The sequence below is a fragment of the Lissotriton helveticus genome, chromosome 4_1, assembly GCF_964261635.1.
Source record: "Lissotriton helveticus chromosome 4_1, aLisHel1.1, whole genome shotgun sequence".
Taxonomy (NCBI): Eukaryota; Metazoa; Chordata; class Amphibia; order Caudata; family Salamandridae; genus Lissotriton; species Lissotriton helveticus.
In genome coordinates, this window is record NC_136063.1 from 2,042,271,629 (window position 1) to 2,042,291,021 (window position 19,393).

The 19,393-nt window shown below is 48.8% G+C and overlaps 1 long non-coding RNA gene across 1 annotated transcript in view; it reads right to left on the reverse strand.

The window, feature by feature from the left end:
- Nucleotides 1-388: 388 nt before the first annotated feature.
- The window catches only part of LOC144827784 (uncharacterized), a 61,368-nt gene continuing 42,363 nt past the window's right edge, over nt 389-19,393 (reverse strand). The window contains exon 3 of the long non-coding RNA XR_013610369.1: nt 389-523. This is a non-coding gene — a long non-coding RNA (uncharacterized LOC144827784). The remainder of the gene's footprint in view (nt 524-19,393) is intronic.

Here is a 19,393-nt window from a genome sequence, read left to right on the forward strand (position 1 = left end):
ATAACCTTTCAGGGAGTATTGCAATTGGAGATATCAATCTAAAACTGAGAGGAGTGGAGGTGGAACTCAGTCGGCAACTTCTGGAACGATTGCATGGGACCCTCCTCCTAGATCACTCCCACTGTGAATATACCTACGAAGTCCCAGGCATGGCAGCCTGCTAGGCCAATCGTTTCACTCAGCCACGTCCCATACCAAAGAGGTGTCACCACATAAGGGTGCCAAACCATTTATTGTGGCGGAAAGCCACATACCAGCAACCTATGGAGGCCCGAGTGACCAGGGGTAGCAAGTGTGTGTGGGGGGACATACTGTACAGCATTTTGAGTATACCATGTGGATGGAACAGCACCAACTCCAGTCTATGAGCAGGAGCACCTCTATCTGCTCGGATCCAGTCTTTCATATTGGTGAATTGCAAGTCCGTCCAGCCTTGTCTCGATGAGGGATGAGGGAGAAGCAACATTTTTCAAAGGATAGCCTGGGTAATTTTCCCCACCCAGAGGAAGATACTGATGTATGCCTGTAGGTTCGTAAAGAAAGTAAGGTATTAAGATTAATTGTCATTCACCATTTGAAATTTTTATAGTGTACTTATGTATATACACTTTAGAGAAACGGACACTCCTTCTTTAAGGGAGCACACTCGACCAATATACAATCATGCACTGTCAGTGGCAGCTGCTCCAGTTCAATTTTTCAGTTCAGTTTTTCAGTTCAATTTGATACAGATACTTTGGATGCTGCCTCCAAGGCCATTGATGGCTCTATTCTTGAACTGGGTCAGAAGGAAGATTACTTATGACCTCAGTGGGGATTTCCCTGAAGAATAATTAGGATTACAGGAAAATAACTTCCTTCTTATGCGGGGGATCTCCATTGATAATCATAAGCACTAAATAGGGTAGCAGAGTAGGAGAAGGGACAAAGACAAGTCTTGCATTCTTTATCCAAATACATTTTTAAGGGACCCCCTTGAGTGTTCCCTCTAGAGCAGGATTGAAGACAGCAGTGCCTCATGTAGCTGCTTTACACATTTCTGCTAACAGATGTTCCTTAGCAATGCAGTAGTAGCAACTTGTAGAGTGAGCCTTAGCTCTGCCATGCAATGATGTGTTGGTTTTCTGATAACAGGGTAAGATATAAGATAAGATTAATATGGAAATAGATGTATGACTATGCCCCTAATTCACAAACAAACAACAGTTTATGGTTAGAAATTGCCTTTTCTCTAGTTACAAATCAAGTACTCTCTTAACTTAAATTGTAGGCAGAGACCTTTCCACTGGTGTAGAAGGATTTTGAGAAAATGCTGGAAGTCATATGGATCGATTTACATGGAAGTTTAGAATTACTTTAGGAAGGAAGCTCGGATGCATCTTCATGACCTCTATGGAGCTTATTTACAAGCCCCTTGCGCCACTTTTGCGTCATTTTTAACATGGGAAAAGTGACGTACCGGTGGCGCAAGGGGCTTGTAAATAAGCCCCTATGTTTTAAAGTATACTGTGTACGGCTTAAAGGAGCAGAGGGCCATGTTCTGGCTAACTCTACGTGGAGATGTGATTGCAACTAGGAAAGTGGCTTTCTATGATATATATTGATCGGAAACTATGAATTGGTTCAAAAGCAAGGCCTATGAGTTTCGAGTGGACCACAGTAAGTGCCCAGAGAAGAAAAGTTTTCCTAATCGGAGGAAATTTTTTCAGAATTTGTGTATGAAGTTCTTAACTACAGGGAATCTGAAAAAAAAGAGCTTTTGTTATTCACATTTTGTGTACGCCATACTGGCTGCGAGATGTACCATAATAGGGCATAAACTAAGCTGTTGAGTTGGCAGAAAGAGCATGTAAGGTAATTTTGCTTTTTGTTGTCATTTCGTTGGTTCTATGTTTCTCTTAATGCACCAAATGCAGAACCACTTACATTTAAAAGAATAAGCCACCCTGACCGAAGAGTATTTGGCCTCTTTTAGACAAATCCACGCTATCAATATTGAGTAAATAGAGGAGTCAAGCTTAGTGATGGCAGGTTGCCATGCAGAATCTGTCCCTTGTTCTGAAGAAGATCCCGTCTGCATGATAGTGTCCTGTATGGATACTCTGTCAGGTTTTGAATATCTGTGAACCATCACAGTCTTGGCCACTCTGGCGCAATGAGGATCTTTCTGGATTCAGTCAGTTTGACAATGACCGCTGGAATCAGCTGTTATCCTGAAAGGTCTCCAAATTTGTGTGCCATCTTCTCCACCGGCATTTTAATCTTATTTGGTTCTGGTGTATTGATAACTAGATCATCAGTATACAAGGCTATTTTCCTTTTATATCCATTATATTAAAAATAGATAATTTGTGGATCTTGTACAACTAGGTAAATAAGTAACTAGTCTCTAGATATAGGTGAAAACGCAGTAGTGATGTAGAGAAACCATGTTGTGTTCCTCTTTATACCTGGATTTTAAAAAGTTAAGTTCCTGTATACCAACACCCTTATCAAAGGAGTCCTATACTGGGCCTGAATTGCCTTAATAACCTTTGGGTGAATCCCAAATGTATTCAAACATTCCCATAAAAACGTCAACCGGTAGAAAGCCTTAGCTTCTGCCAGGTTAACTGTACTTACATAGGTGTGTGAGTCATGCAACTGTCGCCCCACACCAAAACCCTTTGATCGTCATAAGCCAATTCCCCTATAACCAATGCGATTTAATCATTTTACCAATATTTCGGCAAATATTTTATAATCTGTTCAATAACGAGATGGGTTACACCTTTTGGGGATTTAGTTTGGTATATCAATGTTATTGCCGCCTCCTTCCAGGTTGCTGGCATTGGCATACCTTTTAGTAACATTTTTTGCGGGGCTCGGCTTCAAGTCGAGTCCCAAGATGGCTGCCAACACTTCTTGGTTGAAGTGTTGGCAGCCAATCAAACTTGAGCATGGGAACTGTGGATCCTCGAGTCCACTGCAAAGATACCCGCCACCAGATATCTTTTATTTGTTGACTTAAATATCTCTAAAACGACTACATGGATTTACATCAAATGACAAAAAGCACACTTTCTGGTCCAGCATCTAGGTTTCTGACAAATTTGGTTTCATTCCGTGGTTTGGGCTGTAGTCATGTTCAAAATCCCTACGGGGAAATGCGTTTTGTTACCCTACTTTTTTCTTCAGCCCCCGATTGAGGGATCACCTTGAAACTTTCAACACAGCAGCTGACCCGACTAGCAAACGTTTTGAAAATTTCGTAAAGATGCGTCAAGCGGCTCCAAAGCTATTGGCAAAATAAAAATGCTTTTCCCATGGAAACATGGTGATATATATATATATATATATATATATGTGCAAAAAAGAAGCAAATAACTCTGTGTTAGATCTGGGGGTCTCTAGTTGGCAGAGGTAGGTACCACTGTCCAAATAGGGACCCTTGCTTCTAGTCAGGGCAAGGAGATAACCCTCTGAGATAACCCCTGCTCACCCTCTAGGTAGCTTGGCACGAGCAGTCTAGGCTAACCAGAGGCAATGCGTAAAGTATTTGTACCAACACTCACAGTAACACAGTGAAAACACCACAAACTGACTCCACAACAGTTTAGAAAAATAAAGGTATTTTAATCTAAACTACACAAGACCAAAACGACAAAAATCCAACATACACAGTTCAAAAATATGGTTTCAAAAGAGTTCTTAAGGTTGCGTTAAAATTCTTTAGGTTGCGATAGAATTCTCTACGTTGCGATAGAATTCTCTACAGATGCGTGAAAAGTTCACAGTTGCGTCACGTTTACTCACAGTACCTTTTAGTTGCAACAAAGTTCCAAAAGCAGAAGCTGGTGCGGTGGAAAACAGGCGATGCGTTGCTCCTGAGACCCTGGGGAGGCGTTTGCGAATCCGGTCTGTATGGGGAGGAAGGCCACTTGTATGGATTCCGGTGCGTAGGTTCCATAGGAAGTCTGTTCTCGCAAAGGCACGATGCGACAATCTCGTAGGGGCTGCGACGATCTCCGGGGCGACGATGCGCGATCCAGCGGTGATCCTCTCTCTCGCAGCTCCTCGATGCGATGGTTCTGCGACGATGCTCGCAGCGACGTGATGCGGTCCGCAAGCAAGCGGTGCGGCGTTCTCACCCAGCGACGACAGGCTCTGCGACGATATTCGCAGCGATGTTCGATTCTCCCGCACCGGTCTGGTGCGTCCCGCAAACAAAGGATGCGACGTCTCTGGCAGCGGCGTCAGGCGCTGCGACGATCTCGACCTCCGTAGCGGCGGGAAACTTCTCGCACTGTCGGGGATGCGCTCCGCAAGCGAGCGATGCGACACTTTTCAAGTTCAAAATTCACTCAAGCTTAGTTTCAAGCTTCCCAGCTCAGGTACAACTTCCAGAGGCCCCACAACTGGATCAAGCACTCTAGGAAGGATAGAACTCTCTCAGCAGAGTTCAGGGAAGTTGGGGGTGAAGTCCTTTTGTTCCTGGGACTTCAAAACAGGGAGCCAGCTCTTCTCAGGCCCTTGGAGATTCCTTCAAGACAGGGGACACAGCTCAACAGCAAAGTCCTTCCCCTCTCCTTGGCAGCAAAGCAACAGGTCAGTCCAGCAGAGCAACAGCAGGACAGTCTTCCTTCTTCAGTTTCAGCTTTCTCCTTGGCAGAGGTTCCTTCTTGATTTCCAGGATGATCTAATTTTCTGTTGTCAGGGGTCCTGTACTTATACCCCTAAAGTCTTTGTTCTCTTGGTGCATGTGGGCCCTGAGCCCGGTCTGAACCGGTTCTGGGTGGATCCTGAGCACTTTGTTTTGCTGGCTGCATCTTTCCTTTCAGAGTGAGGGCAGGGTCCTCAGCCGCCCAGCAGGGGGGTGGAGCCAGCATTGTGGAAGGCAGGCACAGCCCTATTCAGCCCAGGTGCTAACTCCTCCCACCACTCCAGTTGCAAATGCAGTCATTAAGCCTAGGGCTGACTCATCCAGCCTCCTGGGGAATCCCCCAGCCCCTGTCACTCTCAAACCAGACAGTCAATACACAAACAGGCCCAGGCACACAGAAGGGTCAGACAAGAGAACAGCAACTTTCTAAAAGTGCTGTTCTCAAACACAGGATTTAAAAACAACCTTTCCTAAAAGATGTGTTATTAAATTCTGAGTTCAGGGATACTAGATACTTATGTCCTATCTTGTTCCAATGGGAAGAAATGCTGTTAACCACTGTAGCCAGCATCCCCCATGTTAACCTATGGAGCAAGATAGCCTTACAGTAGTGAAAAACGAAAATGGCTGTAAATCACTACCAGAACATGTTACCTGCACCAGTACATGCTCTACCTTTCACATACACGGCACCCTGCCCAGGGGGGTACCTTGGGCCTTCCATAGGGGTGACTGATGTGCACGAAAAGGGAAGGGTTAGGCCTGGTCAGTGGGGACACTGACCAGGAGGACATGGCAGTTCTAAACTGCCCATAGGCACTGCAGTGGCAGGCCTGAGACACCATTTTAGAGCTACTCCTGTGAGTGGCACAATCAGTGCTGCAGGCCCACTAGTAGTATTTGTCATCACCAGCCCTGGCACACCCAGTGCACTTTACTAGGGACTTCATGGTGATACAAATATGCCAAACATGTATATTCAATCAGAATAACAATTTACACAGGGATCACTTACACTCTGGCACTGATCAGCAGTGGCAGAGTGTCCAAAGCATCTAAACCAGCAAAAACTAAATCCAGCACAGCATAAAAAATACAGGAGGTAGAGGCAAAAAGATAGGGGAAACCACGCCAAAGATGCCAGGTCTAACACGTGTCCCCTCCAGCTGAAAGTGGGGAGAACTGCCCACCCTCTTGGGAGTTCTCTTCACTAAGGCGGTGTGGAAAATGACTAAAATCGGTATACATAAGCGGCATTCATTTATGTTCACCATAGCCACTGTTGAGCGTAAAGTGAGAATCATGAAACATTGGCCACACCATCTTGTCCCTTTTAGGCCCCATCGCGAAAGTAGGTGGCAGCCATTTTTGTGTCACGACCTTTCTGCCCACTGCCAATAGCCTGCGCGCCTCTCCCCCTCACACCCCAGCCTCGCAAGCATTCCCCCGCGCCCGACAGCCCCCGGTTTCTCCTGCTTGGACCATAAGCGCACCTCTAGCGCGACCCTGTCTCCGAGCCACATCCCGTGCTGAACCCCCTCGCTCTTTCATCTCATCCAAGAACAGCCCCCTTTTTGATAACCTCTTCCTCCCTGCCCGATCGTCCAGCCCGATCCCAGGCCATCACCTAGCCCGACAGATGTAGTTTATTGCCCCCTACAGTAGGACCTCGCCTCACATCAAAGGAGCGGTGGTTAATCAATACCCTCACACCTCCAGATCCGACCGATCGCCCACTTTCCCGTTCCCAGCAGAATGTCCAGCTGCGCGACAACCACCACATGCTGAGGTTGGGGTGGGACCTCTACTGTAAATATGTGTGGGAACGGGGGTGAAGCGGGGATTCCGAGGATGTCTTTCCGTACATCAAAGTATTGACAAGAATGTGTTTTATGTAATAAAGCAATAAACCTGTGTATAAGAGGCCAGGCCTCAAGGATGCGTTTAGAGCACCTCGAGAAGATACCCTGTTGTCTGATTTGACGTGTTCTGCTCCGTCGGAATAAACTCCTGTTTCCTGCCTTCTGTCTCCAGCGCCTGCCTCTTTGTTTGGTAATCTCGAATGGTATGAGAGGCGGCTAACGGCGGGCAAATACTGAAGGGTTCTTGGTCGAATTCGGTCCTACCTTTCGACAATTGGCGTCCCAAACGTGGGGCCCATCAGCGATGCGTGGATCCAGTGAGAGAGGTCCCAATGACAGAGTGAATGACTGCAACGATCGGGAAGTGCACCTGTCCGATAGACCCTCGTCTGGCAGCCGATCATCCGAACTTCACCGGTTCCGAGCAGACCTCTCTCGAGTGATCTACGGTCCTGACTGGGAACCATCAGGAGTGCCACAACAATTACGGAGAATAGAGGAGGATCAGGCGCTGGAAACGGAAGACGAGAAGCTGTCCATGCGGTCCGGGTAAGGTCGTGTAAACACGACGAATTGCGAATTGATTGTTTGATTGTTTGAAAATACTAGTATTACTCATTTGATTGTTTCTGAGAGATTCTCTATTTGCAAACAAGCACAGAGTCGCAATACTCTGTTTAGTCCTTGTGAATAGTGAAGGATAGGTAACGCAGGCTTTTGCCCCCGTTGTAATCCGTCGTGCCTATTTTTATCCCTCATTTGATTGATTGTTTGACCGAACATTGATCGTTCGGAATTGGTTCTCTTTGGGTTATTCTCTATTCACAAATAAGCACAGGGTCGCAATACTCTGTTTAGTCTTTGCGGATAGTGAAGGATAGGTAGTGCAGACTTTTGTCCCCTTTGTAACCCGTCATGCCTATCTTTGCCCCGTTTGTTGGTAGTTGGTTCAGCCCGGACCGTTTATTAGAGGTAGATCATCCGGCTCCACCGGAGGACGCCCCTAATAAAAAGGACATAAATATATATAAAAAAATTGCGGGTTAGCCGCTGTATCGTGCTAGCAAACAAAAACATAAAAATCGTTAGGAAAAACAAAAGGAATCGAGTAAAATCAGTAGGCCACTGATGGGATCTCTTTTCTGACCTCGCTAAAATAGAAACATTAGGAACAACCCCTCATGAGAAATATGAAACTAGTGAGAAGAATCGAGCTCGACGCCATGATGGCTGCAAGACAGCTCGGCTCCACCGCCCACCCCGCCCAAATAACGACAAACCCTATGCAAATATTATAAATATATACAACACTCCAGCAAAGCAACTATTTAAACCTTTTTATTAAACAACTATTTACATGGCAGCCGGCTGCAACAACAAACCCAAAGCATTCGCCGTCTGCTTAACGCTGTTCCTGTCCCGCCTTCAATGTTGGGCTACTTTGAGCTACTTTTTAGTAGGCTTTGGGCTATAAAAAGTCTACAAAAGCCATCAGCCGGCGAGGTAGCGTCGGTAGCGGCCCGTTGAGCGAATAGGCCGGAGGCTACCCAACGCGCCAAGGCCTTGCTGGCAGCCATCGGCCGAAGAGGTCGTCGGGTGGATGGCCCGGAAGCACCACGGCCACGATGTCGTTGTACTGGCCTTCCCATTCGTCCGCCCTGAGGTGGCATCCGGACGCCGTGGGGTGCGCTGGGAGGGAGAGGCGGCGCGAACGAGCCTCCCCCACCTCCCCAGGTGGAGGTGCCTCAGCTGCACCCCAGCGCTTCACTCGGCCAGCTGAGTTGCGCCCGCTCTTGCGGCACAGTGCCTCGCTCAGCCAGCTGAGTTGCGCCCGCTCTTGCGGAACAGTGCCTCGCTCGGCCAGCTGAGTCTCACCCGCTCTTGCGGCACAGCGTCTCATCCACCATCCGGCTGAATTGCACCCGCTCTTGCAGTACAGCGACAGGCGGCTGCCACGGAACTCTCAAAATGGCGGCCGACGCCCCGGATTTGGGCCTGGTCCATTAGAATGGCTCTGGGCTACCTTGGAACTCGGATGCTTGCCTGCTCGGGCATGAGCCCCACTCTTGAAGACGTCCTCTCAGTTTTAAAAATTCTACGAAAGTCACTGGCCCTCGACTCCCGCAGGCTTCCGGTGGGGGCCACCGCCACTGTTGCTCGACTATCCCCCATGGATATGCCACTGCCCCAGGCGATCGCCACCTTATCCACATCTGGTATCAAAGGAAAGACTGATTCAACGTATCTGTGGAGGGATACACCTGCTGTCCCGCTCTCCGGAGTGGCCACAACGTTGTCACAAGATGGTGGTGCTCTCATGCTGACACCGGCCTTTGTCCGAATTACTAAGAGTCACTGTAGACTGCCAACTCGATCAGCTCCGGTGGGACCTCAGCGTGACCCGGTAGGAAAGAGTTTGCCTTCCTCGCCTTTAAGCCGCAGTCCACGCCGCTTGTCCTCTCTGTTGGCGCTAACGAACTTTTTGAACTACCGAAAGGGATTCTGGTCCGGCCGCAAGTTGTCGGAGGCATTTGGACTATACTCTGGACCCACCCGGCCACACCCCAAAATGGCGCCAGTATAGGCGAGACTTGCAACTCCTTATGACGTTTTAGTTACGTAGCCTTGATATTATGGGATATGTATACGGTCCTTGAGCACGTGGCGGACGGGGAAGGGTACTAACTGGGCATGCGGACAGCCCTACTGATATTGGTTCTTATTCACTATTGATTATTGTATTTTCGAAGTAATGCTACTCATGAAGCTCGCCCATGGTATGCGTATAAACGATTTTATTGTAACTGATCTTGTTTTAATTTCAATTATAAAATCAACCTTCATTGATCCTGCAACCATTTGTCTCGTTTGAGTTTTTACAAGTAAAATGAAGCAATTTTGGTTATGAAAAATTAGAAAGGCATGGTACATACGAACAATGCGAAAAGAATAGTCAAGATCTGTCGTATTTTTGCATTCCTGCAGCATAAGCAATAGGTAAAAGATTAGGATATTTAGATATATCTATGAATAGGACGATAGACCAGTTCCTCTGGGCTGCAATGCCGAGATGCAAGGTACTGCTTCCCAAAGAAGATAAGTTAGGCACGTGGTAGGTAAAAACATTTTCGTGTCTTTGCGCGCTGATGTGCTTTGTGCGCTGTCACCCCCCCCTTCTCTTTCTCTGCAGGTTAATATCAGAATTTCAGCTGGAGTATGGAGAAGACCCAGAATGCACCGTGTTACACGCAGAAAGAAGAAGAATTGTATGTTATGAATGCGCGCGTGGGCCCCGATTTGTGTTGTATGAATGCTCATGTGTGGCGCACGTCTGGGTTGACGGACGAATGTTTTTTTTTGTATGACTGAGGTATGGATCGAGCGGTTGATGGAATAAGAAAAACAAGCCCGAACATGATACCTGCATGTGAAGGACGGAAAAGAATATAGCACTTACTCTACCTAGGAACGACTCTCTCTCCCTCTCTGGAACTAGTGAATGGGAGAGTGGCCTACGCCAGAAACTTGAAGGGTTATTGTAGTACCTCGGACCCCAACCGATATCCCAAATGAACGCCCTGAATGCCGCACACCAGTGAGTCAACTTAATGTGCAGACTAGATGAGAAAAGTTAAGGATACCCCGGGTTGGGATCCATCCAAAACCCCCCCTCAGCCCAGAAATTAGGGATATTGTCATGTTTTAGATTCACCATCTCTTCTTCCATCCTCATAGAAAAGTCAGAATTACACCATCGCACATCCGACAGACACCCCTCCTTTACCTCAACTTGGATCGTCATTTGTTAGATGTTGGAAGACCCCACCGTGAGTATAAGCACGACCGGACCAGTGTCCGACCAATTAAAAGGAGTAAGTATTTATTGAAGCGAGGTTACCAACAGAAATTGTCTGCTATTAGGAAGGAGAACGAAGAGCTCGACCCCCAAATGAATTCAATGGAGTACTGAAAATATGCAACACGCATGAAAAGGCTCTTTCGCCAAAAATAGCCCTCTGTTTTATCTTAAGTTTTCGTACTTGATGTATGTACTGTCGCACCCTATCTGGTATTTGTGTATACGTAAACTATGAATTTATGTTTTCCCTCAGCTTGTGTTTTTTTACGTGAAACTGACCCGTACTGATCTATATGTGTGTGCACTGAATAGCCTATTATTGTACACGTCTCTCTCTCTCTCTCCCTCTCCCTCTTTTTATGTTGTACGTGTACTAATAGCCTATTTGGTACGCACAACGCTCTCTACCTCTGAGGGCTCCCTCGCTCCCTTTTGAATAAATGACAACACTGTACCTCGCCGGTATGGGAATAATTGGCTTTTAGACACGACAGTGTTTGAACAAATTGACAGAAACAAAACGATCGTATTTTGCCATATTACTGCCTCTCCTTTCTGTAAAATGATGAAACTTAATTGGCTGAGAAAGAAAGGACAGGTGAGACGACTGATGTCCCCTAATCTGACCCTTAAAAGGGAACTATATGTCAGTGGCTTTTGTCTTAAGTACTTTGGTAACACCACCCTCATCGTTCGGATTACCACCGCCCATTGTATAAAAATAGAATGTCCGATACGTCCCCGTTCCTCCAGAATGGTCCCAGTTCTGTACCAGCCGTCCCAGAAAATCTTGAAGACTGTAGCTATAGTTCCATGATAACAGCATTTCACATTTTTTATAAATTAACAGACCTTGAAGAAACATATAGCTCAACAGGATTTGTTTTAGACAAACGCGAGTCTCTACTGAAGGAGCCGGTTTGAATTCGATAAACTATGTAATTTTTAGATATCAGACTTCTTGCCACGTTCGCAAATATAACAAGAGTAAAACGCCAGACAGACATGTTGTTTGAAAATAAAAAAAAATGCCTGCAAACCTACACCACAGCAACGATTTATGACCGATAAACGCTTCCCCAACTACTTGGGGTTGGGAGAGAAACTAAAGTGTGTAAACGTCTCCCCCTGCCAATTCTCTAAAAATAGTTTTTATACTCATTTAAGGATAACGTGCAGTCGGAGGAGGAGAGGGGCCGGATGTGACGCACAGCCTGGCTGCAGATCGGGGAATATCTATGACCTCGACCAAGGTGGAGCCACGGAGCAAAGAGTTGCGGGACGAGGCACCATTCTCAACGTGGAAAGTGAAGGAAAGAAGGGCTGTCCAGAAGCCCCGGCATGTTGATGAGCTCGTGCCGAAAGTCCCAGCCCATTATACCCGATTGATGGGCCCACTTGCTTGAAATTTCTGCCCTCCTTGGTCCGTTTCAGATCTGATCCCACTCCACCCTCTCTTCCCTCGGCCTCCCAAAGCACGCCCCCATAACCCCCCCCTATATTTATATGGAATTTTTGAACTCGACTCTGAGGACAAACACAGGACTGTGGTCCAAGAGCAAAGAATGGCCACACCCTGCAACGCGAGACCTGAAGTAGAGCCGGACGCGTAGCTCCACCGCCGGTGCTCAACAGCGCCAACGAAAGAGGAAGAACGATGAGAGCCTACCAGTGATGGCTCGCTGTAAAAAGACACTGGACAGACGAACCCTTTTTTTTTTAACATTGCCACCCCTTGACTGTCCCTTGTCAAGTTGAATTTCTCTCCCAACCGCTTCGTATTGATTACCACCCAATTGAGTTTTCATAACCTTACATCGGTCACTTTTCAATTGTACAAGGATAACTAAGAAGATGTTAACTCTATACCTTGATGATTGTAGAACACCAGTTATGCACATGAACATGCTGTTTAGTTTTGATCCCCATGGAGTCCAGACCTCAAGTGATAATAGCCCTTATTCTGCCAGAACATTTTCTGTATGACATCATGCTTGTATTCGAACGAATTTCCTACATCGTCTAAATAATGTCCCCGTCTCCAAGGTCTAACGTATGACACAGCTAATGTAATTTTATATGCACTGCCTCCTCGCCTATCGCATTGACTACATGTGGTTATGTACGATTCTGTCAACATTTATAGCAGGATTATTTCCATCTGCCCGTAATGCATACGGGCTACCAAAGACCCCAATAGACAGCCCAGCCACATACTTCCCTTATTAGTATAACTAAATGTCAGCTTGTACGTCCTTACCTCAGACATGAACAGAAATGAACTAACTCATGATAAAAACTGGGGACTGTGGAAAATGACTAAAATCGGTATACATAAGCGGCGTTCATTTATGTTCACCATAGCCACTGTTGAGCGTAAAGTGAGAATCATGAAACATTGGCCACACCATCTTGTCCCTTTTAGGCCCCATCGCAAAAGTAGGTGGCAGCCATTTTTGTGTCACGACCTCTCTGCCCACTGCCAATAGCCTGTGCGCCTCTCCCCCTCACACCCCAGCCTCGCAAGCATTCCCCCGCGCCCCGACAGCCCCCGGTTTCTCCTGCTTGGACCATAAGCGCACCTCTAGCGCGACCCTGTCTCCGAGCCACATCCCGTGCTGAACCCCCTCGCTCTTTCATCTCATCCAAGAACAGCCCCCTTTTTGATAACCTCTTCCTCCCTGCCCGATCGTCCAGCCCGATCCCAGGCCATCACCTAGCCCGACAGATGCAGTTTATTGCCCCCTACAGTAGGACCTCGCCTCACATCAAAGGAGCGGTGGTTAATCAATACCCTCACACCTCCAGATCCGACCGATCGCCCACTTTCCCGTTCCCAGCAGAATGTCCAGCTGCACGACAACCACCACATGCTGAGGTTGGGGTGGGAACTCTACTGTAAATATGTGTGGGAACGGGGGTGAAGCGGGGATTCCGAGGATGTCTTTCCATACATCAAAGTATTGACAAGAATGTGTTCTATGTAATAAAGCAATAAACCTGTGTATAAGAGGCCAGGCCTCAAGGATGCGTTTAGAGCACCTCGAGAAGATACCCTGTTGTCTGATTTGACGTGTTCTGCTCCGTCGGAATAAACTCCTGTTTCCTGCCTTCTGTCTCCAGCGCCTGCCTCTTTGTTTGGTAATCTCGAATGGTATGAGAGGCGGCTAACTCCGGGCAAATACTGAAGGGGTTCTTGGTCGAATTCGGCCCTACCTTTCGAAAATGGAAAAACCTGGACAGACCATCAGCGTTGGCGTGTTCTGTGCCAGGGCGGTGTTCCACCGTGAAGTCCATTCCCTGTAGGGAGATGGACCACCTCAACAGTTTTGGGTTCTCACCCCTCATTTGCATTAACCATCTGAGGGGCCTGTGGTCGGTCTGAACACGGAAGTGAGTCCCAAACAGGTAGGGCCTCAACTTCTTCAGAGCCCAGACCACAGCAAATGCCTCTCTCTCAATCGCACTCCACCTCCGTTCCCTGGGGAGTAGTCTCCTGCTAATGAAGGCTACCGGCTGGTCTCCTCCCTCCTCAGTGATTTGTGAGAGTACTGCTCCCACACCATGCTCTGAAGCGTCTGTCTGTACTATGAACTCACTGGAAAAGTCAGGTGCCTTGAGCACCGGTGCTGTGCACATAGCAGTTTGCAGGGTTTCAAAAGCAGTTTGGCAGGCGTCAGTCCAGTCAACTCTTTTGGGCAACTTCTTGGAAGTGAGTTCTGTCAAGGGGGCGACACTGGTGCCATATCCCGTGACAAACCGTCGGTAATACCCGGTGAGCCCTAAAAAGGCCCTCACCTCTGTCTGGGTCTTGGGGGGCTCCCAAGCCAGAATGGTATCAATCTTTGCCTGTAGGGGCGCCACCTGGCCGCTCCCCACCTGGTGTCCCAAATACACCACAGATCCCTGCCCTATCTGGCACTTGCTTGCCTTGATAGTGAGGCCTGCCCTTTGCAGAGCCTTCAACACTTCACAGAGGTGTTGCAAGTGTTCTTCCCACGTGGAGCTGAACACAGCAATGTCATTCAGGTATGCAGCGCTGAATTCCTCCAGCCCGGACAGTACCTGGTTAACCAGTCTCTGGAACGTGGCAGGGGCATTCTTCAACCCAAAGGGCATGACTCGGAACTGGAAGTGCCCCTCTGGTGTTGAAAATGCTGACCTCTCTTTGGCCCCATCAGTTAAGGCAATCTGCCAGTACCCAGAAGTCAAATCAAATGTACTGAGGTACTGGGCAGCTCCCAACCGATCCACGAGCTCATCAGCTCTGGGGATGGGGTGTGCATCAGTCTTCGTGACCGCATTGAGCCCACGGTAGTCCACGCAAAACCGGAGTTCTGGAGGGCCACCGGGCGTAGCAGCTTTCTTGGGCACCAAGACCACTGGGCTAGCCCAGGGGCTGCTGGAGGGCTCAATCACCCCTAGCGCCAACATCTTGGAAACCTCTTCCTTGATGCTGGCCCTGACCTTGTCAGCTACCCTGTAAAATTTGTGTTTCACAGGTAGACTATCTCCAGTGTCCACATCATGGACGCACCAGTTGGTGACACCTGGGGTCAGGGAGAACAGGGAGGAGAACTGACCCAACACTTGGCGACAGTCACTCTGCTGTTCTGGGGTCAGGGTGGGCGAGAGGACCACACCATCCACTGACCCATCTTGCTCCTTAACTGCCAGGAGGTCAGGAAGAGGATCACTATCCTCTTCCATTCCTGCATCTGTATCCATGAGCATAGTCACTTCAGACCTCTCAAAGTGTGGTTTGAGGCGGTTCACATGCAAGACTCTCAGGGGCTGCCTGGGAGTCCTCAGGTTAACCAGGTAGGTTACCTCACTCTTCCTTTCCACCACCTCATATGGCCCAGTCCACTTGTCTTGGAGCGCACAAGGCTCCACTGGCGCCATCACCCACACTTTCTGCCCAGGTTGAAAGTCGACCAGAGTGGTATTCTGGTCATACCTTATTTTCATTTCTTCCTGGCTTGCTTCCAGGTTCGCCTGAGCGAGCTTCCTGAAGCGTTGTGTCTGGTTGCGGATGGCCAGCACATAGCTGAACACATCCTGGGGGGTTTTCCCACGGGACTTTTCCCAACCCTCCTTCACCAGTGAGAGAGGTCCTCTAACAGGGTGGCCATACAGGAGTTCAAAGGGACTGAACCCTAAGGACTTCTGAGGCACCTCCCTGTAGGCAAACAACAGGCATGGTAACAAGACGTCCCACTTGCGTCTCATGGGCTCCGCTAGGCCCATAATCATACCTTTCAGGGTCCGGTTGAACCTTTCAACTAACCCATTTCCTTGAGGGTGGTAAGGAGTGGTGAACTTATAAGTTACCCCACACTCCTCCCACAGAGACTTCATGTACTTAGAGATGAAGTTGGTACCCCGGTCGGAGACCACCTCTCTGGGGAACCCCACACGGGAAAAGCTCCCCATCAATGCACGGCCCACCACGGGTGCTGTGATTGTCCTGAGAGGGACTGCTTCCGGGTACCGGGTGGCATGGTCCACCAAGACCAGGATGAACCTGTTGCCTAAGGCTGTCTTGGGGTCCAGGGGCCCTACAATGTCTATGCCCACCCGCTCGAAAGGGGTGCTCACTACTGGGAAGGGTTGAAGGGGTGCCTTCAACTTTGTTCCAGTCTTGCCACTGGCTTGACAGGTTTGGCAAGATCTGCAAAAGGAACCAACATGCTTTCTCATCTGGGGCCAGTGGAAGTGGGTGACAAGCCGGTTTAGGGTCTTGTCTTGCCCCAGATGTCCTGCAAGAGGCACGTCATGAGCCAGACCCATTAGGAAGTTTCTGAAGCGCCCGGGTACCACCAGCACACGGGCTGCACCGGGCTCAGCAAACTTAGGCTCGCTATAGAGTAGGTCATCTTCCCAGTAGATAAAGTGATCTCTGGCTGCTCCACCTGCTGCCTGATCTACAGCCTGTTGCCGCAGACCACTGAGGGAAGGGCATTCCTTCTGCGCCTGGCAGAACTCCTCCCTGGAGGGACCACCTTCTTGCTGCCAATGGGTCAGCTCAGGTAGGTCTCCCAGTTCGGCCACCTGTTCCCCTGTAGGCTCCAGGGCATCCCCCTCAGGTTCAGCTTCCTCCAGGACCGTGGGAACGGCTGGGGCTGGTTTCCCGCGCCCTCTGCCTCTTCCTCTCCTGGCAGGTCTCTGGGCCACTGTTTCAGGGTCCAGTTCTGCTGAATCACACTTACTGGCCATAGCCCGCGTGGTCACGCAGATCCACGCAGGCAGACCCAACATTTCCAAATGAGTTCTGTGCTCCACATCCTTCCATGGAGAACTCTCCAGGTCGTTACCTAACAGACAGTCTACAGGCAAGGCATCACTGACAACTACATCCAAGAGACCAGAGACTCCCCCCCCATGCAAAGGGAACACGCACCAGCTTGCAGAGGCGCACTGAGCTGTCAGCTGCCACTACAGGGCGGAGCGCACCAGGGATGATTTGGTCTTCAGACACCCACTGACACCTCACGGATGTCACGCTGGCTCCTGTGTCCCTCAGAGCCTCAATCTCCCTCCCATTGATGGTCACCTTCTGCCCATATTTCTTAGTGTTAGAGGGCAGTAAGGTTTCCTGGACCACCTCTTGGTCTCCTAGAGAGACAAGGGTCATAACTGCTAGCTCCCCCCAGTCACTAGAAACCAAATCCCCTCCCAGAGCTACACTAGCTAGCGCTGGGGCGGGGGCACCAGTGGGTGCTTGCTTCTTCTTGGGACATTTTGGAGCAATGTGGCCCACCTCATTGCAGTGATAGCAGGTAGGGGGGCCCTGGTTATTCCTTCTATCTCTATTGTCCCGCCTGCCCTTAGAGGGCCATGGCTGTTTAGCTTTGGGGGTTGGGATTCCTTTCCCTGGGAACTATTTTAGGGCCCTTCTGAGAACTCCTTTTGATTACCCTTGTCCCCCCCACTCTTCTGCTGGGGACCCTGCCCACCTTTGGCTGTGGTACCCACAATTTCTCTGTGGACCCTGGTACTGGTCCAGCGGTCCGCCTCCTTAGCAAGCTCAATGGGGTCTGTCAGCTTGCTGTCTAAAAGATGTTGGCGCAGCTCTGGAACACAAAGACTACTCAAGTGCTCCCAACTGATTAAATGCAACAACCCCTTAAAATCAGTTACTTTACTGCCCTTCATCCAACCTTCCAGTGCACGCGAGTACAAATTCACACACTCCATCCAAGTCTCAGACTCTCTCTTCTTGGAGTTCCTAAACTGCAGTCTGTACTGCTCTGGAGTAAGGCCATACCTGAGACATAAGGCCTCCTTCATATTGGGGTAGGTCCTGGCACCTGCTAATTCTAAGGGCTCTAGAGCACTCCTCCCAGAAGCCTCAAAATGTTTCCACAGGCCTGCCCCCCCCCATGCTGCTCAGGCACACCATTCATCTTCAATGCAATTTCATACGAAGTGAACCAGGCATAAATATCCTCACTCCTATGGTAATTCTGTACCAGGTCTTTGGGATTATATACTTTACCCCCATGCACTGGCTGCGCGCTGCCACCATTAGAACTGGCATCCACCTCCTTGGCTTTAAGATCCAGTTCTCTCATGCTCAACTCATGAGCCAAAAGCAATTTCTTTTCCTCCAAGGCGCGGGCACATTTGCTCTCCTCCGCCGCCTTTTCTCTCACTTTATCCATTTCCAATTGCTTCATTTTCATTTTCAGAACTTCCAACTCATATTCTCTTACTCTCTGGTTTTCTTGTAACTCTTCTGGGGAGAGGCCCCTGCTGGAATGGTTGCTGCCAACTCCTGCACCTACTTTGCCCACTGGCAGATCTGCGCTTTGAAAACCATTTTCTACATCCACATCATTTCCCTCTTGTGCCTCCCAATGGGCTTTCAAGATTCTCTGCAGCTCCTCCTTTCTGTAAGCGCTTTTTATGGGGCACTCAAACTCAAGGCAGAATTTCCTCAGTTGCTCAACTTTGTATGAACACAAATCTTCAATGCAATACTCTAATTCTGCTTCTGCCCCCTCACTGAGTGCATTTCCTTTTACAGACATGATGCTTTGAAGAGTTACTCAAAAATAGAATCAAAAATCAAAAACCCGTAGTATGCGGTGGCGTAGTGGTCTGCACTCACTAGTGATGTACACCAATTACTGTGGGTCAAGTACAAATACAAGTTCAAATCCCACCCCCTGACCACCAATGTTAGATCTGGGGGTCTCTAGTTGGCAGAGGTAGGTACCACTGTCCAAATAGGGACCCTTGCTTCTAGTCAGGGCAAGGAGATAACCCTCTGAGATAACCCCTGCTCACCCTCTAGGTAGCTTGGCACGAGCAGTCTAGGCTAACCAGAGGCAATGCGTAAAGTATTTGTACCAACACTCACAGTAACACAGTGAAAACACCACAAACTGACTCCACAACAGTTCAGAAAAATAAAGGTATTTTAATCTAAACTACACAAGATCAAAACGACAAAAATCCAACATACACAGTTCAAGAATATGGTTTCAAAAGAGTTCTTAAGGTTGCGTTAAAATTCTTTAGGTTGCGATAGAATTCTCTACGTTGCGATAGAATTCTCTACAGATGTGTGAAAAGTTCACAGTTGCATCACGTTTACTCACAGTACCTTTTAGTTGCAACAAAGTTCCAAAAGCAGAAGCTGGTGCGGTGGAAAACAAGCGATGCGTTGCTCCTGAGACCCTGGGGAGGCGTTTGCGACAGCCCCGCTGCAGCAGCGGGCGTGTTGCGACGAATCCGGTCTGTATGGGGAGGAAGGCCACTTGTATGGATTCCGGTGTTCTCGCAAAGGCACGATGGGACGATCTCGTAGGGGCTGCGACGATCTCCGGGGCAACGATGCGCGTTCCAGCGGTGCTCCTCGATGCGATGGTTCTGCGACGATGCTCGCAGCGACGTGATGCGGTCCGCAAGCAAACGGTGCGGCGTTCTCACCCAGCGACGAAAGGCTCTGCGACGATACTCGCAGCGATGTTCGATTCTCCCGCACCGGTCTGGTGCGTCCCGCAAACGAAGGATGCGACG